Raw genomic sequence first — 26,813 nt, forward strand, 5'->3', positions numbered from 1 at the left:
GCCAGTACCATACTGTCTTGATGATTACAGCTTTGTAATACAGCTTGAAGTCATGCATTGTGATGCCACAAGTTTGGTTTTCTTTTCCAGTGTTCCTTTGGGCTATTTGGGGTCTTTTTTGGTTTCATATAAATTTTAGGATTATTTGTTCCAGCTCTATGAATAAAGTTGATGGTATTTTGATAGGGATTGCATTGAGTGTATAGATTGCTCTAGGTAGAACAGACATTTTCACAATATTTTTCTTTCAATTCATGAGCATGGAACGTTTTTCCATTTCTTGGTGTCTTCCTCAATTTCTTTCATGAGTATTCTATAGGTTTCTGAGTACAGATCCTTTGCCTCTTTGGTTAGATTTATTCCTAGGTATCTTATGGGTTTTGGTGCAATTGTAAATGGGATTGACTCCTTAATTTCTCTTTCTTCTGTCTCATCATTAGTGTATAGAAAAGCAACTGATTTCTGTGCATTGATTTTATATCCTGCCACTTTGCTGAATTCCTGTATGTGTTCTAGCAATTTTGGGGTGGAGTCTTTTGGGTTTTCCACATAGAGTATCATATCATCTGCAACAAGTGAGAGTTTGACTTCTTCTTTGCCAATTTGGATGCCTTTTATTTCTTTTCTTTTCATTTTCTTTTTTGTCTGATTGCTGCGACTAGGACTTCTAGTACTATGTTGAACAACAGTGGTGAGAGTGGACATCCCTGCTGTGTTCCTGACCTTAGGGGAAAAGCTCTTGGTTTTTCCCCAGTGAGAATATTTGCTGTGGGTTTTTCATATATGGCTTTTATGATATTGAGGTATGTTCCCTCTATCCCTACACTGTGAAGAGTTTTGATCAAGAAAGGATGCTGTACTTTGTCAAATGCTTTTTCTGCATCTATTGAGAGGATCATATGGTTCTTGTCCTTACTTTTATTAATGTGGTATATCACGTTGATTGATTTTTGAGTGTTGAACCACCCTTGCAGTCCAGGAATAAATCCCACTTGGTCATGGTGAATACTCCTTTTAATGTACCATTGGATCCTGTTAGCTAGTATTTTGGTGAGGATTTTTGTATCCATGTTCATCAGGGATATTGGTTTGTAATTCTTTTTGATGGGGTCTTTGTCTGGTTTTGGGATCAAGGTAATGCTGTCCTCATAGAAGGAGTTTGGAAGTTTTCCTTCCATTTCTATTTTTTTGAAACAGCTTCAGAAGAACAGGAATTAATTCTTCTTTACATGTTTGGTAGAATTCCCCCGGGAAGCCATCTGGCCATGGACTCTTGTTTATTGGGAGATTTTTGATTACTGCTTCAATTTCCTTGCTGGTTATGTGCATACTACACACTATGAGTACTCAAAGAAATATGGTGTCACCAAAAGAAAATGAGAATGACTTCCAGGGAAGATGGGGGATTAGGAAGATCCTATGGTCACTTCATCCCACAGATACACATAGAAAACACCCACATCAGTATAAATAACCCAGAAAATGACCCAAAGACACAGAAAATACTCACCACAGCTAAATGTAGAGAAGAGGCCACAAAGAAGAGACACCATGGGTGCAGAGAGAAGAGAGGAGCAGACCCCACCCCAGGCACCCCAAGCACAGGGGACCCACACAGCAAAGATGAATCCCTATAACATTTGGCTTTGAAAACCAGAGAAGCCTAACTTCTTGAGTTCTTACAATCAGTGGGGCTTTATACCTGCAACTTTAAAAATCAGCAGGCTCTACTCTGGAAGAACTGGAGGAGGATAGGAAACTGAGTCCTTGCCCTTAAGGAGACAGCACAACAAACAGTCCTGCTGAGATACAGCATAGAAGCAGCCATTTGAAAAATGCCTGGTATAAATGGGAGGGAGATTTGTTTAATCTTAGAGGCTATGCTGGAGAGGCAAGAATCTTTGGGAGACTTCTCCAGGAATAAAAGAGCTGGTAAGCACCACTTCCCTTACCTGCCCCCAAATCTAGATATACAGACACCTGTGGGACCAGCACAGCACAATCTCCCCTTAGCTTGCTGACAGCTCACCCCACCCCTGCATTCTCCTGTGGACCTGCCCCATCTAACATGCCCTTTGCAGGTGTCCATCCAAAGTGGTGCCACAAGCATGGCAGGGTGCAAGCAGCCCCAAAGGGGGCCAGCATCATTCCAAAGTGACTCCTTCCCTAGGGAGAAGGGAAGAACACCACACATACCTGTACAACTGTGGCCCAACAGTGGGCTAGGGGCAGACATCTGGGCTGACTGCAGGCCCCACCTACCAAAGAAAGCTTCTCAAGGGACAACACAGGGAGAGTACCCTGAAGTTCAGTGCTACTGTATCTCTGGAAAATGCCTGGTCTGACTCAACTCAAGCCCAAGGCAGCCCAAGACTGTCCCACTAACAACACAGGGACCAAGCCCTGGCTACAACAGTCAAAGAGAACCTCTGAAGACAGCTGGATTGAAGGAAAAAGAGACCAAGAATCCACAGCAGAATGTACACAACACACATAGGAGACACTCCCTGAAGTTCCAGGCCCTGCGGAACAGGAGACAATGCACTGCAGGACATCACAGGGCTTCTCCATAAGGCTATTATTGTTGAGAGCAAGAGAAGTAACTGACTTTCCTAACACACAAACAGATACAGGGAGACAAAATGAGGAGACAGAAATATGTCCTAACTGACAGAATAGGACAAAACCACAGCAAGAGACCTAAGCAAAACGGATATAAGTAATATGCCTGATAGACATTTTAAAGTAATGATCATTAAAAAAAAAAAAGAACCAATCAGAGATCAAGACACAATAAGTGAAATTAAAAATACACTTGATGGAATAAGTAACAGGCAAGATAAAACAGAGGAGCAAGTTAATAACCTGGAAGACAGAATAATGGAAAGTAACCAAGCTGAGCAAAGGAAAGGGAAGAAAATTATGCAAAATGAGAATAGATTTAGAAAGTTCAGTGACTACATCAGGTGTAACAATATTCACATTATAGGGATCTCAGAAGAGAGAAGGGAGCAGACAATTTATTTGAAGAAACAATAGCTGAAGAATTCCCTAATATGGGGAAAGAAATAGATATCCAGATGCAGGAGGCACAGAGATCACCCCAAAAATTCAAACCAAAGAAGTGTACATGATGACACATAGTAATTAAAATGGCAAAAAGTAGTGATAGAGAATTTTAAAAGCAACATGAGAAAAGGAGACAATTACATGCAAAGGAAACCCCATAAGGCTATCAGTGGATTTTTCAGCAAAAACTTTGCAGTCCAGAAGGGAGTGGCATGATATGTTCAGGGTGTTGGCAGGGAGAAAACTGCAGCCAAGAATACTCTACACAGGGAGGCTAGCATTAAAAATAGAAGGAGAGATAGAGTTTATCAGACAAAAGACTAAAGGAGTTTATGACCATTAAACCAGCCCTACAAGAAATATTAAAGGGGACTCTGAGTGGAAAGACTATATGTGAGTATGAAAAGTAAAACAACAAGAACAACAACAAAACCAGAAAAGAACACAAAAGCAGTAAAAAATAAGTATTTCTGTAAAAATCACTCAAGAGATTCATAAAATGAAAGGATGTAAAATATGACACCATTTACCTAAAATGTGTGTGTGTGGGTTGGGGGGGAGAGGACTAAAGAATGGGTTCAAACTTAAGTGACCATCAACTTAACGTAGACTGCTAAAGCAGAAGATGTCATATACAAACCTAATGGTAACCACAAATCCAAGCCAGTAATAGATATGCAAAGAATAAAGAGAGAGGAATCCAAGTATATCATTAAAGAAAGCTAACAAACCATGAGAGCAAGAAAGGATCAGGAAAATCTATAGAAACAACAACAAAACAAGTAACAGAATGGCAATAAATACATATCTATTAATAATTACATTTAAAAAATATTTTATTTATTTATTTGACACAGAGAGAGCACAAGTAGACAGAATGGCAGGCAGAGGGAGAGGGAGAACTAGCCTCCTTGCTGAGCAGAGAGCCTGATGTGGGGCTTAATCCCAGGACCCTGGGATCATGACCTGAGCCGAAGGCAGATGCTTAACCAACTGAGCCACCCAGGTACCCCTCAATAATTTGAATGTAAATGGACTAAACACTCCAGTTCAAAGTCATAGGGTGATAGAATGGATTAAAAAAACAAGACCCATCTACATGCTGCCTACAAGAGTCTTATTTCAGACCTAAAGACACCTGTAGATTGAGAGTGAGGGGGTGGAGAGATATTTATCATGCAAATGAATGTCAAAAGAAAACCAGGGTAACAATCCTTCTATTAGACAAAATAAACTTTAAAACAAAGACTCTAACAAAAAACTAAAGAAAACACTATATAATAAGAAATGGTACAAGATATAAAAATTATAAATATTTATGCACCTAACATAGGAGCACCCAAATACATAAAACAGTTAATAACAAATATAAAGGATCTAATTGGTAATACAATAAGAGCAGGGGACTTTAACACCCCCACTTACATCAATGGACAGATTATCCAAACAGAAAATAAAGAACAGTGGCTTTGAATGACACACTAGACCAGATGGATTTGACATATTCAGAACATTCCATCCTAAAAGAGCAGAATACACGTTCTGTTCAAGTGCACATGAAACATTCTCTGGAAGAGATCACATATTAAGCTATAAAACAAGTCTGAGCAAATTCAGAAAAGTTAAAGTCATATCATACATCTTTTCTGACCACAACACTATGAAACTAAAAATCAGCCACAAGAAAAAAATCTGGAAAGAGCACAAATACATGAAGGTAAAATAACATGCTACTAAACAAGGAATGGGTTAACTAAGGAATCAAAGAGGAAATAAAAAATTACGTGGAGACAAATGAAAATGAAGACACAATGGTCCAAAATCTTTGGGATGCAGCAAAAATGGTTCTAAGGGGGAAGTTTATAGTAATACAGGCCTACTTCAAGAAGCGAGAAAATTCTCCAACAACCTAACCTTACACCTAAAGGAGCTAGAGAAAGAACAGACAAAACCCCAAACCAACAAAAGATAATAAAGATTAGAGCAGAAATAAGTGATATAGAAACTAAAAACAAAACAAAACAAAAAACAATAGAACAGATCCATGAAAGCAGGAGGGGATTCTTTGAAAAGATCAACAAAATTGATAAACCTCTAGCCAGACTCATAAAAAAAAAAAAAAAAAGGAGAGGACCCAAAGAAACAAAATCAGAAATGAAGGAGGAGAAAGAACAATCAAGACCACAGAAATACAAACACTAGTAACAATACTATGAAACCATATATGCCAACAAATAGGACAACTTAGAAGAAATGAATAAATTCCTGGAAATAGATAACCTACCACAACTAATGCAGGAAGAAATAGAAAAGTTGAACAGACTGATCACTAGTGATGAAAATAAATCAGTAATAATAATAAAAAAAAAACAAAATAAAAGTCCAGGAGCAGATAGCTTCACAGGTGAATTTTACCAAATATTTAAAGAAGAATTAATACCTATTCTTCTCAAATTATTCCAAAAAATAGAAAAGGAAGGAAAACTTCCAAATTCATTCTGAGGCCAGTATCACCCTGATACCAAAACCAGATAAAGACACCACAAAAAAGAGAACTACAGACCAATAGTTTTTATGAATATAGATGCAAAAATCCTCAACAAAATAATAGCAAACCTTCCCCAGCCAACTCTTGTGCTGGAGGGCAGCCATGGTGAAATCCATCCCTCTTGGCCTTGAACAGAGGCTGTGCTCTGGCTGAGAAGTTAGTGCGAGGGGAAATCCCTAGTGCTACCATTGGGCTGCAGTGTCAGAAAACATCTTTCCAGGATGGTGCTGTTCTACTTGAAGGGTAGGCTCTGGGTACAGGAATGTTGTTTCAGGTACATTGAGGCCCCAGCCCTTTCCAAACACTCTGCTGAAGAAAGATTGTTTCTGTAAAAAATATGTGCCTACCAACCAACTCCTTAACAAGTTGATAGAAGGTAGTCCTTTTGTAATTCAGGGTAGACCACCTCATACAATATTTTTAAATGGCTGTAGCAATACCAATTTGTAAAATAAGTTATGTGATCTACCTTTTGCCAAATTCACTGGTGGAAGCAAATAGTGCAGTGAACTCAAGAGACAATGAATTTGCAGAGCCTCAAAGCATCTCCCCCCAAATATATACTAACAACCTTTCTCTTTGTTTCAAAGACCTAGGACTACTTAAAGCAAAAAACAAAACAAACAAACAAACAAACAAAACCCCCACTGTATTGTGGGGATTTTAACATGGGTAGATATAAAATCTATGACAACAGCACAAAGGATAAAAGGAGGTAAATGGAACTGTTCTGTGGCAAGTATTGTACAATTGGACATTTATTAAACTAGTACACTCTTAACTCTAAGTAGATTGTGATATGTTAAAGATGCATATTGTTGGGGTGCCTGGGTGGCTCAGTCATTAAGCGTCTGCCTTTGGCTCAGGTCATGATCCCAGGGTCCTGGGATGAGCCCCGCATCGGGCTCCCCACTCAGCGGGAAGCCTGCTTCTCCCTCTCCCACTCTCCCTGCTTGTGTTCCCTCTATCGCTGTCTCTCTGTCAAATAAATAAAAACCTTAAAAAAAAAGATGCATATTGTCATCCCCAGAGCAAACACACACACACACACACAAATGCAGAGTATCACTTAAATGCTAGTAAAGGCATTAGAGAGAATACAAAGAAGTATTTGGACAAGAACATGTGGTCACATGCACCGACTGCACCAAGGGCCACTCCTGCCTGGACTTGCCGACCCAGCTGCAGCCTGAGCTGGTGGTGCTCCAGCACCCATGAACAAGGAGCAGTGCTTCCCATTGGAGATGGAAATGCAGGTCAGGAAGGCAACCTGATAAGACGTGGCCTGTTAAGTTTCCTACTAAGATTCCTCTGATTTTTTCATTTCATTGTTTTAAAACAAAAGAAGGTCTCCTGATTTACCACTTTACTGATTCAGATTTATTCAGGAATAATCATTGTACCTGGTGGTATAGATAACAGAGAGGTCTGGGGTTGGAAGCTATACACTTTATGGAATATCTTAATAGAATAAAAGAACTTTTATTCAACTATAAAAAATATTAGCAAACCAAACCAACAATACATTTAAAAAATCATATACCATGATCAAGTAGGATTTATTCCTGGGATGCAGGGTGGTTCAATATTTGCAACAATCAACATGATACCTCACATCAATAAGAGAAAGGATAAAAACCACATGATCATTTCAGTATATATAAAAAAAGCATTTGAGAAAGTAAAACATCCTTTCTTGATTAAAAAAACAAAAACAAAAACAAAACCCCTCTGCCAAGTAGCTCTAGTGGGAACATACCTCAAGATAATAAAGGCCTTATATGAAAAACCTATAGCCAACATCATAGTCAATGGTGAAAAAGAGAGCTTTTCCCATAATGCCAGGAACAAGAAGGGATGTCCACTCTCACCATTTATTCAGCATGGTACTCAAACCTCTAGCCATAGCATTTAGACAACATAAAGAAATAAAAGGCATCCAAGTTGGTGAGGAAAAAGGAAAATTCTATTTGTAGATGAAGGATACTATACATAGAAAACCCTAAATACTTCACCAAAAAACTATTAGAACTGATAAATGAATTCAGTAAAGTTGCAGGATACAAAAATCAATATATAGAAATCTGTTACATTCCTATACACTATTAATGAAGCAGCAGAAAGTGAAATTAAGAAAACAATCCTATTTACAATTGCACCAAACCAATAAAATATCTAGGAATAAACTTAAAGAGGTGAAAGACCTATCCTCTGAAAACTATGAAACAGTGATGAAAGAAATTGAAGATGATGCAAAGAAATAGACATTCTATAGTCATGGATTGGAAGAACCAATAGTGTTAAAATGTCTATACTGCTCAAAGCAATTTATACATTTAGTGCAATCCCTATCAAAATACCAACATTTTTCACAGAACTATAACAAACAATCCTAAAATTGCATGGAACAACAAAAGACCTCAAATAGCCAAAGCAACCTTGAAAAAGAAAAACTGGAGGTATCACAATTCCAGATTTCAAATTATATTACAAAGCAGTAGTAATCATCACAGTATGGTACTGGCATAAAAATAGATACATAGATCAATGGAATAGAAAACCCAGAAATAAATACACGATTATATGGTCAATTAATCTTTGAGAAAGGGGAAATGAATATAAATGGGAAAGAGACAGTCGCTTCAACAAATGGTGTTGGGAAAACTGAATAGCTACATGCAAAAGAATGAAACTGAACATTTTCTTTCATCATGCACAAAAATAAACTCAAAATGGATTAAAGATCTAAATGTGATACCCAAAACTATAAAATCCTTGAGGAGTGCACAGGTATGATTTCTTTGACACCAGCCATAGTGACATTTTTAAACTATGTCTCCTGAAGCAAGAGAAATAAAGGCAAAAATAAACTAACGTGACTACATCAAAATAAAATGTTTTTGCACAGCAAAGGAAAGAATCAACAAAATTAAAAGGCAGCCTACTGAATGGGAGGAGATATTTGCAAATGACATATCTGATAAAGGGTTATTATCCAAAATATATTAAGAACTAATACAACTCAACACCCCCAAAACAAATAATTCTATTAAAAAAATGGGTAGAAGACATCCAGATGGCCAATGGACACATAAAAAGATGCTCAACATCATTCATAAGAGAAATACAGATCAAAACCGCAATGAGATATCACCTCACACCTGATAGAATGACTAAAATAAAACAACAAGCATTGGCGAGGATGTGGAGAAAAATGAACCTTGTGCACTGTTGATAGGAATGCAAACTGGTGTAGCCTCTGTGAAAAACAGTATCGAGATTCCTCAAATTAAAAATTAAGCTACCCTGTGATCCAATAATCACATTACTGGGTATTTACCCCAAAATACAAATATTTGTATTTATAATAGCCAAACCATGGAAGCAGCCCATGTGTCCATCGATAGATAACTGGATAAAGATGTGGTATATATTTACAATGGAATATTATCCCGTCATGAAAAAGAATGCAGTATTTCCATTTGCAACAACATGGATAGAGCTAGAGAGTATAATGCTACGTGAAATAAGACAGAGAAAGACAAATACCATATGATCTCACTTATATGTGGAATTTAATGAAGCAAATGAGCAAAGGAAAAAAAAAAGAAACAAACCAAGAAACAGACTTTTAAAAAAATTTTTTTATTGTTATGTTAATCACCATACATTACATCATTAGTTTTTGATGTAGTGTTCCATGATTCATTGTTTGTGCATAACACCCAGTGCGTCCATGCAGAACGTGCCCTCTTTAATACCCATCACCAGGCTAACCCATCCCCCCACCCCTCCTCCCCTCTAGAACTCTCAGTTTGTTTTTCAGAGTCCATCATCTCTCATGGTTTGTCTCCCCCTCCGATTTACCCCCCTTCATTCTTCCCCTCCAGCTATCTTCTTCTTTTTTTTTTTCTTAACATATATTGCATTATTTGTTTCAGAGGTACAGATCTGTGATTCAACAGTCTTGCACAATTCACAGTGCTCACCATAGCGCATACCCTCCCCAATGTCTATCACCCAGCTACCCCATCCCTCCCACCCCCACCACTCCAGCAACCCTCAGTATGTTTCCTGAGATTAAGAATTCCTCATATCAGTGAGGTCATATGATACATGTCTTTCTCTGATTGACTTATTTCACTCAGCATAACACCCTTCAATTCCATCCACAAATGGCAAGATCTCATTCCTTTTGATGGCTGCATAATATTCCATTGTGTATATATACCACCTCTTCTTTATCCATTCATCTGTCGATGGACATCTTGGCTCTTTCCACAGTTTGGCTATTGTGGACATTGTTGCTTTAAACATTGGGGTGCACATACCCCTTTGGATCCCTACATTTGTATCTTTGTGGAAAATACCCAGTAGTGCAATTGCTGGATCGTATGGTAGCTCTATTTTCAACTGTTTGAGGAACCTCCATACTGTTTTCCAGAGTGGTTGCACCAGCTTGCATTCCCACGAACAGTGTAGGAGGGTTCCCCTTTCTCCGCATCCCCGCCAACATCTGTCATTTCCTGACTTCCAAGAAACAGACTCTTAACTATAGATAAACTGATGGTTACCAGAAAGGAGGGGGTGAGGGAGGAATGGAAGAAATAGGTGATGGGGGTTAAAGAGTACACTTACAATAAAAAATAAAAATAATTTAAAAAAGAATCCTGTATGATCTCAAATGTGGAATCTTCAACAACAACAACAATTCCTCCTCAGAGGAAAAGAAATCAGACATGTGGTTACCAGAGGTGGAGGGTGCAGGGAGGGGGAACTGGAGGAAGGGAGCCCAAAGTTACAAATTTCCAGTTGTAAGTCAGTACTAGAGGTATAAGGTATAACATAAGGGCTCTAGCTTACACTGCTATATTATATATAAGAAAGTTAAGAGTAAATCCAAAGAGTTCTAATCACAAAGAAATTTTTTCTTTTTTTTTAAAGATTTTATTCATTTATTTGACAGAGAGAGACACAGCGAGAGAGGGAACACAAGCAGGGGGAGCAGGAGAGGGAGAAGCAGGCTCCCTGCGGAGCAGGGAGCCTGAAGCGGGGCTTGATCCCAGGACCCTGGGATCATGACCTGAGCCGAAGGCAGACGCCTAACAACTGAGCCACCTAGGCACCCCAGGAAATTTTTTTCTTTTTTTTACTTTATCTATTTGATATGATGGATGTTAGCTGAACATAATATGATAATCATTTCACAGTATATGTAAAATCAAACCTTCATGCTGTATACCTTAAATTTATACAGTGATGTATATCAATCATTTCTCAATAAAGCTGGGGAAAAACCCACATTAAAAAAATAAACAAAAATATGGGGCCCCTGGGTGGCTCAGTCGTTAAGCGTCTGCCTTCGGCTCAGGTCACGATCCCAGGGTCCTGGGATCTAGCTCCTCATCGGGCTCCCTGTTCTGCGGGAAGCCTGCTTCTCCCTCTCCCACTCCCCCTGCTTGTGTTCCTTCTCTCACTGTGTCTCTCTCTGTCAAATAAATAAATAAAATCTTTTAAAAAATTTTAAAAAATAAACAAAAATAGAATTACTATATGATCCAGTAATTTCACTACTGGGTATTTACCCAAAGAATACAAAAACACTGATTTGAAGAGATATATGCACACTTGTGTTTACTGCAGCATTATTTACAATAGCCAAATTATGGAAGCAACCCAAGTGTTCATCAATAGATGAATGGATAAAGAAGATGTGGTATGTATATTACACACACACACACACACACACACACACACACACACACACACACAATGGAATATGACTTAGTCATAAAAAAGAATGAGCCCAGAGCCCTGAAATCCCAGCCGGTTCCTACCACAGTCCCATAGTTGCCCACCTCTTCTTTCCTTTCAACATGACAGATGCCACTGTGTCCTCTGCTGAGGACTTCCCAGTGGGTGGAGCGGCTGTGGCCATTTCCCAAGACTGAAGTAGTGCCTATTCAGTGGGTCAAGCTGCTGCTGCTGCAGGTGCAGCATGTCAGCAAGCAAATCCTCAGATAAGCAATACAAGGGCATTTTAGACTGCATGGTTCATATCTCCAAGGACCAGGGAGTCCTGTCCTTCTGGCATAATAACCTGGCCCACATCATCAGATACTTCCCCACCCAGGCTCTTAACTTTGCCTTCAAAGATAAATACAAGCAGTTCTTCCTGGGTGGTGTGGACAAGAGAACTTAGTTTTGGTGCTACTTTGCAGGGAATCTGACATCAGGTGATGCCGCTGGGGCCACATTCTTGTTTTTTGTGTATCCTCTTGATTTTGCCCATACCCACCCATCCAGCAGCTGATGTGGGCATAGCTGGAACTGAAAGGGAATTCAGAGGCCTCAGTGACCACCTGGTTAAGGTCTACAAATCTGATGAGATTAAGGACCCGTACCAAGGTTTTAATGTGTCTGTGCAGGGTATTATCATTTACCAAGCTGTCGACCTTAGTATCTATACACTTCAAAGGGAATGCTTCCAGATCCCAAGAAGATGCACATCTTTGTCAGCTGAATGATCGCACAATTTGTCACAGCGGTTGCTGGATTGACTTCCTATCCATTTGACATTGTTTATCACTGTGTGGTGATGCAATCAGGATGTAAAGGAATTGACATCATGTACACAAACACACTTAATTGCTGGAGGAAGATTGCTTGCAAGGAAAGAGCCACAGCTTTTTTCAAGGGTGCATGGCCCAGTGTTCTCAGAGGCATGGGTGGTGCTTTTGTGCTTGTCTTATGTAAACTTCTTGATTTCATCATACAAGTTATTTCCTAGTTTTTTTCCGCCCTGTGAAAATGCATGTTGTATTATATAACATATCTTGAGCATTCTTGACAGACTGTTGGCTGTCCGTTTATTAATGGCAACAATTTACGGGCTGAAAATGGGATGCAATAATATTCATCTGACCAGTTTTCTCTTAAAGCCATTTCCATGATTTTGGGACTCAATTATATTTTTCATTTCAGTCACTCCTGATAAACTTGAAGACATAAAAAATATCTGAAATAAAAACAAAATGAAAAGAATGAAACCTTGCCATTTGCAACAACATGGATGGATCTAGACAAATAATGCTAAGTGAAGTTAGTCAGAAAAAGACAAGTTCTGGATGATTTCACCTATATGTGCAATTTAAGAAACAAAACAAATAAAGAAGAAAGAAATACTCAGACTCTTACAGAGAACAAAAGAACAAACTGATGGTTACCAGAGGGGAGGTAGGTAAGGGCATGGGGGAAATTGGTGAAGAGGATTAGGAGTACACTTATCATCACGAGCACTGAGTAATGCATAGAAGTGTTGAATCACTATATTGTACACCTGACACTAACATTGTATGTTAGTTATACTGGAATATTAAAAACACATTAAAAAAGAAAATGACAATTCTCCAGCAACCAAACACAAAGGCATGGAATATTGTGATAGAACTCATACAGAATTAAAATAGGTTGTTATAAAGAAATTGAACAAGCTACAGGAAATCTCAGAAAGACAATTCAGTGAATTCAGTAACAAAATTAATGAACAGAAGTTCTTTATCAAATGGATTGAAATTGTAAAAAAGAACCAAATAAATTCTGGACTGATTAAATCAGTGAATGAGATGAATAATGCAATAAAGAGCATTGGCAACAAGGCAGACCAGATGAAAGAAAGAATAAATGGCTTGAAGAATAAGAATAGAGAAATAATTTAGTTAGAGGAGAGAACTAAGATTTTTAAAAAGTGAAGTAACCTGAAAGCTATCAGATTTGATCAAAAGGCAAATATAATAATAATAATTGGGGATGTTGGGAAGATGGCAGAGTAAGAAGATCCTTAGCTCACTGCATCCCACAGATACACAGAGATATCAGCCACATCAGTGCAAATAACCGAGAAAATGACCCAAAAACTGACAGAGCAGACTCTCCACAGTTAGTAATAGAGAGGAGGCCACATCAAAAATGGTAGGAAGGGCAGAGATGCAGTTGGGAACCAACCCCCCAGTGAGACTAATCGCAAACAGGAGGGACCCCACAAGCACAGAGAAGTGAGAAAAACAGATCCCACACCAGACACCCTGGACATGGGAGACCTCACTAGGAAGATGAATCCCCATGACACTTGGCTTTGAAAACCAGTGGGGCTTAACTCCCTGACTTTTTACAATCAGTAGAGCTTAATTCCAGAAACTTTTAAAATGAGCATGCTCAGCTCTGGGAAAACCAGAGGCAATAGAAAACTGAGTTCCCACTCTTAAAGATAGAGCATAACAACCCTGCTGAGCTAGAGCTAGAGCATAGAAGCAGCAGTTTGAAAAGTACCTGGGGTGACATGAAGATTTATTTATCAATCTCAGAATGTGCCCTGGAGGGCCAGGGATCTTTAGGAGACTTCACCAGTAATAATAATAATAATAATAATAATAATAATAATAATAATAGCTAGTGGATACCATTTCTCTCCCTCCTCCTGCACAATACCCACATCCTAGATAGAAGGAAACTTTCAGAAACCAGTAGGAACACTCTCTACCTACCTTGCTGGCATCACCCGTCCCATTCCTGAGTTCTCCTGAGGATCTACCCCCAACTAATCTGCTCCACTCAGCAGGAATCCTTCCAAAGCAGCTACTGCCCAACACACCCTCCAAGCAGCCCCAGAAGGGACCAGCACCACTGCAAAGTGACTACTGCTCTGGGGAGAGAAGATAACCCCACACACCAGTGTGCCTAAAGTCTCAGAAGCCAAACTTTATAGCTGGCAATATAGAGAGAGTGCACTGCCGATCAGTGTGACTATGGTCCTGGCAAATGGGCTGAGGGCAGCCATCTGGTCTGTTTGCTGATATCCCCCAACCACAAACCTGCCCCAGACCAGACTATCCTCTTAAGAGCACAGGGACCAAGCCCTGCCTGGGATGCTCCCAACATGCAAAGTGGACCATTGCAGCTGATTAGACTGAGAGCAAATGAGGCTCAGTCACAACTGTAGGGCACATTGGAACCACATAGAAGGCACCCCTGAATTACCTGGTCTGGTGACCATAGGATCTCTTCCTCAGAAGGGCACTGCTTTCCTAATCAGGAGACAGAGCTAACTTACTTACTACATAGAAACAAACATAGAGAGCTGGACAAAATAAGGAGACAGAGGAATATGTCCTGAATGAAAGAAAAGGACAAAAACCACAGAAAAAGAGCTAAATGAAACAGAGATAAGCAATATGCCTGATAAGAATTCAAAGTAATGGTCATAAAGATACTTACTGGGCTTGAGAAAAGAGTAGAGGATATCAGTGAGGTCTTCACAGAGAGATAAAAAATATGAAAAGGGACTAGTCAAAGATGAAAAATTCAATAACTAGAAGGAACCAACAGATTAGAAGAGGCAGAAAAAGGGATCAGTGACTTGGAAGACAGGGTAATGTCAAGTAACCAAGCTGAACAGCAAAAATGAAAAGGAATAAAAAACGAGAATAGATGAAGAGAACTCAACAACATCACCAAATGAAACAACACTCACATTATAGGATCCCAGAAGGAGAGGAGAGAGGGAAAAGGGACAGAAAATGTATTTGAAGTAGTAATAGCTAAAAACTTCCCTAATCTGGGGAAGGTAACAGAGATCCAGAGCCAGGAGGCACAGAGAGCACCCAACAAAGTCAACCCAAGGAGGTCCACACCAAGACAGTAATTAAAATGGCAAAAGGTAATGATAAAAAGAGAATTGTAAAGGCATCCAGAGAAAAGAAACAGTTACATACAAGGGAAAGCCCATAAAGCTATCAACTGATTTTTCAGCAGAAACTTTGCCTGCCAGAAGAGAGTGGCATGATATATTCAAAGTGCTGAAAGGAAAACACTCACAATCAAGAATACTCTACCCAGCAAGGTTTTCATTCAGAATAGGAGAGAGAAAGAGTTTCCTAGACAAACAAAAGATGAAAGAGTTCATCACCACTAAAGCAGCCTTACAAGAAATGTTAATGGGTATTCTTTGAGTGGAAAGACAGGCCACAATCAGAAGTAAGAAAATTAGGGAAAGGAAAAAAAATTCACTGGTAAATGCAAACACATAAAAAAAAGTAGATTAATCAATTATAAAACCAGTACAGAGGTTAAAGCACAAAAACAGTAAAGTCAATTATGTCTATAAAAAAATCAAAGGATTCATAAAAGGATGCAAAATAAGACATCATATACATAAAATGGGGGATGAGTAAAAACTAAGTGCTTTTAGAAAGGGTTCAAACTTCAGAGAAAGAGAGAGAGAATGCACAATAAGGGGGAGCAGCAAGCAGAGGGAGAAGCAGGTTCCCCCACTGAGCAAGGAGCCTGATGCAGGACTCGATCCCAGGACTCTGGGATCATGATCTGAGCCAAAGGCAGATGCTTAACCGAATGAGCCACCCAGGATTCCAAAAAGGGTTCAGACTTAAGCAAAGCAACCATCAACTTAATAGAGACTGCTACATGCGTAAGATGTTGTATATGAAGGGTAAGGGTAACCACAAATCAAAACCTATAATAAATACACAAAAATAAAGAGAAAGTAATCCAAGCATAACACTAAAAAGGCCATCAAACCACAGGGAGGAGAGCAAGAGAAGAAAGGTATGGAGAAGAACTATAAAAACTCTAAAACAAGTAACAAAATGGCAATGAGTACATACCTATCAATAATTACTTTAAATGTAAATGGACTAAGTCCTCCAACCAAGACATAGGGTAACTCAACGAACAACAAGAAAAGCAAGACCCATCTATATGCTACCTACAAGAGACCTACTTCATACCTAAAGATACATGCAAATTCAAAGTAAAGAGATGAAAAATTATACACCATACAAATGGGAGTGAAAAGAAAGCTGGAGTAGTAATACTCATATCAGACAAAATAGACTTTAAAAGAGAGACTGGAGCAAGAGAGGCACTACGTAATGATAAAGGCAGTAATGTAACAAGAAGATATAACAATTGTAAATATTTGCGCACCCAACATGGGTGTATCTAAAGACATTAAGCAACTATTAACAAACATTAAAAAAAGAAATTGATAGTAGCACAATAATAGTTGGGGACTTTAACACTCCAGTTAGATCAAAGGATAGATCATCCAGACAGATAATCATCAAAGAAACAATGACTTTGAAATGGCACATTTAACCAGATGGACTTAATAGATATATTTAGAAAATTCCATCCAAAGATAGTGAAATACACATTCTTTTCAACTGCACATGGAACATTCTCAGTTTAGATAACATGTTAAGCCATAAAACAAATCTCAACAAATTCAAAAAGCTTGAATCCTATCATGCATCTTTTCCAACCACAACAGTCTGAAACTAGAACTCAATTACAAGAAAAAAATCTGAAAAGAACACAAACACATAGAGGATAAACAACATAGTACTAAACAATGAATGGATCAACCAAGAAATCAAAGAGGGAATCAAAAAGTACATGGAAACAAATGGAGACAAAAACACAGTAGTTTAAAATCTTTGGGATGAGGCAAAAATTGTTCTAAGAGGGAAGATTATAGCAACACAGGCCTATGTCAAGAAACAGGAAAAATCTCAAATAAACAACCTAACCTTACACCTAAGGAAGATAGAAAAAGAAAAACAAAACTCAAGAGAGTAGAAGGAAGGAAATTGACATTAGAGCAGAAATAAATAAAATAAATAAATAAAAACACAACAGAAAAGATTAATGAAACCAGGGGTTGGTTGTTTGAAAGATCAACAAAATTGATAAAATTTAGCTAGACCCACCCTGTACCAGAGAGGGAGAGAGAAAGAGAACGAACTTTACCTATTTATTTATGGAGAGTTGGGTTGCTTCCATATCATGGCTATTGTAAATAAGGCTGCAATAAACATAAGGATGCCTATATCTTTCTGAATCACAGTTTTCATTTTCTTTGGGTAAATATCCAGCAGTGGAATTACTGGTTTCATATGGAAATTCTATTTTTATTTTTTGACGAACCTTCATACTGTTTTCCACAGTGGTGTCACCCGTTTGCAATCCCGCCAACAGTGCATGAGGGTTCCTTCCCCCCTGCCCCCACATTCAGGCCAACACTTTTTATTTTTTATTTTTTAATTTTAATTCTGACAGGTGTAAGGTGGTATCTCATTGTGGTTTTGATTTGCCAAAGGGGAGATGAGTGGGAAGATGGGTAAAATAGGTGAAGGGGATTAAGAATACATTTATCATGGGGCACCTGGCTGGCTCAGTCAGTGGAGCATGTGACTCTTGGTCTTGGGGTTGTGAGTTCTAGCCCCATGTTGGGTGTAGAGATTACTTAAAAATAAAATCTTAAAAAACAATACACTTGCCATGATGAGCACTGAGTAACGTATACAATTGTTGATCATTTATTGAACATATGAAACTAATATAACAATGTTAATCATACTGGAAATTTTAAAAAAATTAATTTTTTAGAATGAGGAAACAGTCCCCCCCCCCACAGAAAGGGGAGAAAACTCAAATAAAATCAGAAACAAAGGAGAAGAAATAACAACCGCCAATACAGAAATATAAAGGATAAGAGAATATTACGAAAAATTATATGCCAACAAATTGGACAACGTAGAGGAAATAGATAAATTCCTAGAAACATATAACCTTCCAAAGTTGAATCAGGAAGAAATAGAAAATTTGAATAGATTTACTACTAGTAACAAAATTGAATCAGTAATCAAAAAACTCCCAACTAACAAAAGTCTGGAACCAGGGCTTTAAGGGTGAATTATTTAAAGAAGAGTTAATACCTCTTCTCAAACTAGCCCAAAAAACAGGAGAGGAAGGGAAGCTTCCAAATTCATTATGAGGCCAACATTGCCCTGATACCAAAATCGGATAAAGACATGCCAAAAAAAAAGGGAAACTACAGACCAGTAGTTCTGATGAACATAGAAGCAAAAAATCCTTAACAAAATATTAGCAAACCAAATTCAACAATACATTAAAAAAATCATTCACTACAATCAAGTGGGATTTATTCCAGGGATGCAAATGTGGCTCAATATTCACAAATCAATGTGATACATCACATTAACAAGAAAGGGTAAAAACTATATGATCTCAGCAGATGCAGAAAAGGCATCTGACAGAGTAAAACAGACTATACCTCAACACAATAAAGGCGTATATGAAAAACACACATCATACTCAATGGTGAGAAACTGAGAGCTTTTGTACTAAGAACAGGAACAAGGCAAGGATGTCCAATCTTACCATTTTTATTCAACATAGTACTGGGAATCTTAGCCAAAGCAATCAGAAAGGAAGAATGAAAGAAAAGAAAGAGCATCCAAATTGGCAAGGAAGAAGTAAAACTTTCACTATTTGCAGATGACAGGATACTATATATAGAAAACCCTAAAGGCTCCAACCATTATACTACTAGAACTGATAAATGAATTCATTAAGATTGCAGGATACAAAAATCAATACACAGAAATCAGTGCATTTCTATACACTAATAATAAAACAGCAGAAAGAGAAATTAAGAAAACAATCCCATTGACAAATGCACCAAAAACAATAAAATACCTAGGATAAACTTAACCAAGGAGGTGAATGTCTCCAAAAACTCTAAGACACTGATGAAAATAATTGAAGATGACACAAACAAATGGAAAGACATTTCATGCTCATGGATTGGGAGAATAAATACTGTTAAAATGTCCATACTACCCATGGAAATCTACAGATTTAATGCCATCCCTATCAAAAAACAATATTTTTCAAAGAGCTAGAACAAATACTAAAATTGTATAGAAACACACACACACACACACACACACACACACAAACCCAAATAGCCAAAGCAATCTTAAGAAAGAACAAGACTGGAGGTGTCACAATCCCAGATTTCAAGATATACTACAAAGCTGTAGCAATCAAAACACTATGATACTGGCACAAAAACAGACACACAGATCAATGGAACACAATAGAGAATCTAGAAAAAACCCCACAACTGTATGGTCAGTTAATCTTCGACAAAGCAGGAAAGAAAGTCCAGTGGGAAAAGGACAGCCTCTTCAACAAACGGTGTTGGACAGCAATATGCAAAAGAAAGACTGGGTCACTTTCTTACACCATACACAAAAATAAATTCAAAATGGATGAAAGACCTAAATGTGAGACCTCAAATCATCAAAATCCTAGAAGAGAACACAGGCAGTAACCCCTCTGAAATCAGCGCAACTTTTTTCTCAGTATGTATCCTGAGGCAAGGGAAACAAAAGCAAAAATAAGCTATTAGAAGTACATCAAAATAAAAACTTCTGCACAGCAAAGGAAACAATCAACGAAACTAAAAGGTAACCTATGAAATGGGAGAAATGTTTGCAAATGACATATCCAATTAAGGTTTAGTACCCAAAATATATAAAGAACTTATAAAACTCAACACCCCAAAAGCAAATAATCTACTTAAAACACGGGCAGTGGATCACTACATCAAAAACTAATGATGTGGGGCGCCTGGGTGGCTCAGTTGGTTAAGCAACTGCCTTTGGCTCAGGTCATGATCCTGGAGTCCCGGAATTGAGTCCCTCATTGGGCTCCCTGCTCAGCAGGGAGTCTGCTTCTCCCTCTGACCCTCCCCCCTCTCATGTTTTCTCTCATTCTCTCTCTCAAGTAAATAAATAAAAATCTTAAAAAAAAAAAACTAATGATGTATGGTGACTAACGTAACATAATAAAATAAAATTAAAAAAAGAAAAAAAAAACAGGCAGAAGACATGAACAGATATTTCTCCAAGTAAGACATACAGATGGCCAACAGACACATGAAAAGATGTTCATCATCACTTATCATCAAGGAAATGTGAATCAAAAGTACAATGAGATATCACCTCACCTGTCAGAATGGCTAAAATCAACAACACGTGTTGGTGAGGTTGTGGAGAAAAAGGAACCCTTGTGCACTATTGGTGGGAATACAAACTGGTGCAGCCATTGTGGAAAACAGTATGGAGGTTCCTCATAAAACTTAAAAAATAGAATTTCCATACGATCCAGTATTCTGCTACTGGGTATTTACCCAAAGAAAATGAAAATTCTAATTAAAAAAGATATTTGCCTATGTTTGTTTTAGCACTACTTACAAGTGCCAAGATATGAAAGCAAAGAGTTGAAAGACCTATATGATGAAAACTACGTGATGAAACTATTGGTGAAAGAAATAAGATGACAAAAACAAATGGAAAGATAAATTATGCTCATAGATTTGAAGAATTAATATCATTAAAATGTCCATACTACCCAAAGCAATCTGTAGATCTAACACAATCCCTATCAAAATACCAATAGCACTTTTTACTGAACTAGAACAAACAGTCTTAAAATGCGTAGAAACACAAAAGCCATTGAATAGTCAAAGCAATCTTGAGAAAGAGGAACAAAACTGGAGGTATCTCAATCCCAGATTTCAAGATATACTACAATGCTGTAATAATCAAAACAGTATGGTACAAGCGCAAAAACAGACACAGAACTCAATGGAGCAGGAGAGAGACCAGAAACAAACCCACACTTATATGGTCAATTAATCTACTACAAAGGAGTAAGAATATACAATGGGAAAAAGTCTCTTCAATAAAAGGTGTTGGGAAAACTGGACAGCAATGTTCTAAAGAATGAAACTGGACCTCTTTTTTTTTTTTAAGATTTCATTTATTTGAGAGAGAGCGTGCACAAGCAGGGGAAGGGGCAGAAGGCGAGGAGGAGAGATAATCCTCAAGCAGACACCCCACTGAGTGTGGGGCCCGATGTGGGGCTTGAACTCAGGACCCTGAGATCATGACCTGAGCCGAAATCAGGAGCCGGATGCTTAACTGACTGAGCCACCCAGGCACCCCTGGACCTCTTTCTTATATCATACACAAAAAAAGAAACTCAAGATGGATTAAAAACAAAAGGAGTTTGGAAAGACCACACATACATGGATGTTAAAGAATATCCTACTAAAGAATGAATGGGTTAACCAGGAAATTAAAGAAGAAATAAGAAAATACATGGAAACAAATGAAAATGAAAACATGACAGTCCAAAACGTTTGGGATGCAGAAGAAATGGTCATAAGAGGGAAATATATAGTGACATAAAGAACTTATAATTTATTTCTTGCTACCTTAAGAAGCAAGAAAAATCTCAAATACACAACTTTACACCTAAAGAAGCTAGAAAAAGAACAAATGAAGACTAAAACCAGCAAAAGGGAAATAATAAATACCAGAGCAGGAATAAATGATACAGAAACAAACAAAGATCAGTAGAACAGATCAATGAAACCAGGAGCTGGTTCTTTGAAGGAATTAATAAAATTGATAAACCCCTAACCAGACTTAGCAAAAAGAAAAGAGAAAGGACCCAAATAAATAAAATCATGAATGAGAGAGGAGAGATCATAACCAATACCACAGCAATACAAACAATTATAAGAGAGTATTATGAAAAATTATATGCCAACAAATTGGGCAATCTCAAAGAAGTAGATAAACTACCAAACTGAAACAGGAAGAAATAGAAAACATGAACCGACCCATAACTAGGAGAGAAATTGAATCAGTAATCAAAAATCTCCCAACAAACAAAAGTCCAGGGCCAGATGGCTTCCCAGGGGAATTCTACCAAACATTTAAAGAGTTACTACCTATTCTTCTCAACTGTTCCAAAAAGTCCAAATGGAAGGAAAACTTCCAAACTCCTATGAGGCTAGCATTACCTTGATTCCAAAACTAGACAAAGACCCCACCAAAAAGGAGAATTACAGACCAATATCCCTGATGACCATGGATGCAAAAATCCTCAACAAGATATTAGCAAATAGAATCCAAAAGTACATTAAAAGAATCATGATCAAGTTGGATTTATTCCAGGGTTGCACTGTGGCTCAATATTTGCAAATCAATCTGTGTGATACATAACATTAATAAAAGAAAGGAGAAGAACCATATGATCCTTTCGAGAGATGCAGAGAAAGCATTTGACAAAGTACAGCATCCATTCTTGATAAATACCCTCAACAAAGTAGGGATAGAGGGAACATACTTCAACATCATAAAGGGTGATGGGGATTAAGGTATACACTTGGGATGAGCACTGGGTGTTGTATGTAAGTGATGAATGTATGTATGTAAGTTATGAATCACTAAATTCTACACCTGTACAGCAGAGGGAACATAGAGGTATTGTTAACAACTCTGCATACTGACTGATGACAGCTAGAGCTATGGTGGTGATTATTTTGTAACACATAAAAATATTGAATCACTATCTTGTACACCTGAAAATAATACTGTATGTCAATTCAATAAAAAGGAATAAAACCAGTACACAATGATATAATCTTTTGACTTGTATTCTGCAATAAATTATTAATTGCTAAGCTTTAAATCCAGGCTCCCTATTGTACAAGTATAAATTTCTTGTCACAATAATCTATTTAAAATGCAAACCTAACCAGCACACCTTTCTTTTTTTTTTTTTCAGGCAACAAATATTTATTGAGTTCCTACAATGTGCTGGCATGATGCTAATTCCCAAGGACACAGTGTTGGTGTAGATAAACACAGTCCCTGTCCTCACTGAGATTCCTGTGCCATTGGAGCATATCAACATAGGGTATTGCATGATGAATGTATCAGGACTCTATGTGCAATGGTCCAAGGTTCTTATGATCACACAGTCAGCACACCTTTCTTTTAAAATCCTTCATTGCTACCTCAGCTGATGTTTCTAGAAAGGCAGACCATAATTCTCATTTCATTCCAGTTGTCCTGGCATAATTATTGATACTACCTACTTTAGTACCCAAGATGTTCTAGTTTGAAATGAAACAAAATTGATCTCCTTATTTATAGAGCACCTATTATGTGTCAAGCAGAGTACTAAAACCCAGAATCCAGAAACAAACTTATCAAGTCACTGCCCCTATTTATTTTAATCTTGGTGAGTAGAAAGTGATCATAAACAGACTAATGAATTTCTACTATCAGGTAGATTTAAGCATTGTGATAAACAGTAATGCAGAGAGAGGAGATGGAAGGAGGGAGGATAAATAAAGGTGAAAAGATTAGGGAAGGACTGACTGATGACATAATATTTGAGCAGAGATGAAAAAAGAAGACAAGCACCTGCTGGATAAAGCATTTTCCAAAGAGGGAGACAATTTGAACAGTTCAGAAAAAACTATTATTTTCTCTTCCTAGTGATGGGGGTTAAGAAACAAAATTGGCCTATTATCCCAAGAAAGCTTCATACACAAAAGAACACAATATCTTGAATATTACTCAACAAATATTTACACTTCAGAGTTAACTTTCCATAGAGGTTTTACAGAAGGAAAAAAGTTACAAATGGACGCTCTTCATCAATATGGACGCTGTGCTCATCAGAATATGCTGGGTTGGCATCCAGGTCCATGGAGGTGCCCCCACTCCTAAGATGCAAGCAGCCTGTCTCTTGCTGGAAAATGCAGCAACCTCTGTTTCCCCTCTTATGAAGGAAGTGGGTGGATAACCCAGAGCGGACAATCCAGAAGAGACATCTGTCTCACATCCATGGTATGTAAGGAATTCCTGAATCTTTATACAAAAACACAAATATGTGGGGTTATCACGCTGTCGGATACTGTTTGTAGAAGAAAAACCTGAACATATTCGTGCGTGAGGGGTGGGATCTGCAGTTTCTTTTTTGTTTAATATTTTATTGTTATGTTAATCACCATACATTACATCATTAGTTCTTGATGTAGTGTTCCATGATTCGTTGTTTGTGCATAACACCCAGTGCTCCACGCAGAACGTGCCCTCAATACCCATCACCAGGCTAACCCATCGCCCCACCCTCCTCCCCTCTAGAACCCTCAGTTTGTTTTTCAGAGTCCATCGTCTCTCATGGTTTGTCTCCCCCTCCGACTTACTCCCCTTCATTCTTCCCCTCCTGCTATCTTCTTCTTTTTCTTTTTTCCTAACATATCTTGCATTATTTGTTTCAGAGGTACAGATCTGTGATTCAACAGTCTTGCACAATTCACAGCACTCACCATAGCACATACCCTCCCCAATGTCTATCACCCAGCCACCCCATCCCTCCCACCCACCACCACTCCAGCAACACTCAGTTTCTTTCCTGAGATTAAGAATTCCTCATATCAGTGAGGTCATATGATACATGTCTTTCTCTGATTGACTTCTTTCACTCAGCATAACACTCTCCAGTTCCATCCACATCATTGCAAATGGCAAGATCTCATTCCTTTTGATGGCTGCATAATATTCCATTGTGTATATATACCACCTCTTCTTTATCCATTCATCTGTCGATGGACATCTTGGCTCTTTCCACAGTTTGGCTATTGTGGACATTGCTGCTATAAACATTGGGGTGCACGTACCCGTTCGGATCCCGACATTTTTATCTTTGTGGTAAAACCCAGTAGTGCAATTGCTGGATCGTATGGTAGCTCTATTTTCAACTGTTTGAGGAACCTCCATACTGTTTTCCAGAGTGGTTGCACCAGCTTGCATTCCCACCAACAGTGTAGGAGGGTTCCCCTTTCTCCACATCCCCGCCAGCACCTGTCGTTTCCTGACTTGTTAATTTTAGCCATTCTGACGGGTGTGAGGTGGTATCTCATGGAGGTTTTGATTTGGATTTCCCTGATGCCGAGCGATGTTGAGCACTTTTTCATGTGCCTGTTGGCCATTTGGATGTCTTCTTTGGAAAAATATCTGTTCATGTCTTCTGCCCATTTCTTGATTGGATTATTTGTTCTTTGGGTGTTGAGTTTGATAAGTTCTTTATAGATTTTGGATACTAGCCCTTTATCTGATATGTCATTTGCAAATATTTTCTCCCATTCTGTCGGTTGTCTTTTGGTTTTGTGGACTGTTTCTTTTGCTGTGCAGAAGCTTTTTATCTTGATGAAATCCCAATAGTTCATTTTTGCCCTTGCTTCCCCTGCCTTTGGCGATGTTTCTAGGAAGAAGTTGCTGCGGCTGAGGTCGAAGAGGTTGCTGCCTGTGTTCTCCTTTAGGATTTGGATGGACTCCTGTCTCACGTTTAGGTCTTTCAACCATTTGGAGTCTATTTTTGTGTGTGGTGTAAGGAAATGGTCCAGTTTCATTCTTCTGCATGTGGCTGTCCAATTTTCCCAACACCATTGGTTGAAGAGACTGTCTTTTTGCCATTGGACATTCTTTCCTGCTTTGTCAAAGATGAGTTGACCATAGAGTTGAGGGTCCATTTGTGGGCTCTCGATTCTGTTCCATTGATCTATGTGTCTGTTTTTGTGCCAGTACCATGCTGTCTTGATGATGACAGCTTTGTAATAGAGCTGGAAGTCCGGAATTGTGATGCCGCCAGCTTTGCTTTTCTTTTTCAATATTCCTCTGGCTATTCGGCGTCTCTTCTGGTTCTATACAAATTTTAGGATTCTTTGTTCCATTTCTTTGAAAAAAGTGGATGATATTTTGATGGGGATTGCGTTGAATGTGTAGATTGCTCTAGGTAGCATTGACATCTTCACAACGTTTGTTCTTCCAATCCATGAGCATGGAACGTTTTTCCATTTCTTTGTGTCTTCTTCAATTTCTTTCATGAGTATTTTACAGTTTTCTGAGTACAGATCCTTTGCCTCTTTGGTTAAATTTATTCCTAGGTATCTTATGGCTTTGGGTGCAATTGAAATGGGATCGACTCCTTGATTTGTCTCTCTTCTGTCTTGTTGTTGGTGTATAGGAATGCCACTGATTTCCGTGCATTGATTTTATATCCTGCTACTTGACTGAATTCCTGTATGAGTTCTAGCAGTTTTGGGGTGGAGTCTTTTGGGTTTTCCATATACAGTATCATATCATCTGCAAAGAGTGAGAGTTTGACTTCCTTTTTGCCGATTTGGATGCCTTTGATTTCTTTTTGTTGTCTGATTGCTGTGGCTAGGGCTTCTAATACTATGTTGAATAGCAGTGGTGAGAGTGGACATCCCTGCCGCGTTCCTGACCTTAGGGGAAAAGCTCTCAGCCTTTCCCCATTGAGAATGATATTCACTGTAGGTTTTTCATAGATGGCTTTTATGATGTTGAGGTATGTACCCTCTTTCCCTATACTCTCAAGAGTTTTGATCAAGAAAGGATGCTGTACTTTGTCAAATGCT

General features: G+C 38.3%; 2 pseudogenes; one reads left to right on the forward strand and one right to left on the reverse strand.

Annotated features, from left to right (window-relative positions):
* The window catches only part of LOC112816456 (uncharacterized), a 117,207-nt pseudogene that overhangs the window by 43,102 nt on the left and 47,292 nt on the right, over positions 1–26,813 (reverse strand).
* On the forward strand, positions 11,494–12,407 carry LOC112816496 (ADP/ATP translocase 2 pseudogene; annotated as a pseudogene).

This window comes from Callorhinus ursinus, unplaced genomic scaffold (genome assembly GCF_003265705.2).
Source record: "Callorhinus ursinus isolate GAN/ISIS: 27379988/994484 unplaced genomic scaffold, GSC_fseal_2.0 scaffold107, whole genome shotgun sequence".
Taxonomy (NCBI): domain Eukaryota; kingdom Metazoa; phylum Chordata; class Mammalia; order Carnivora; family Otariidae; genus Callorhinus; species Callorhinus ursinus.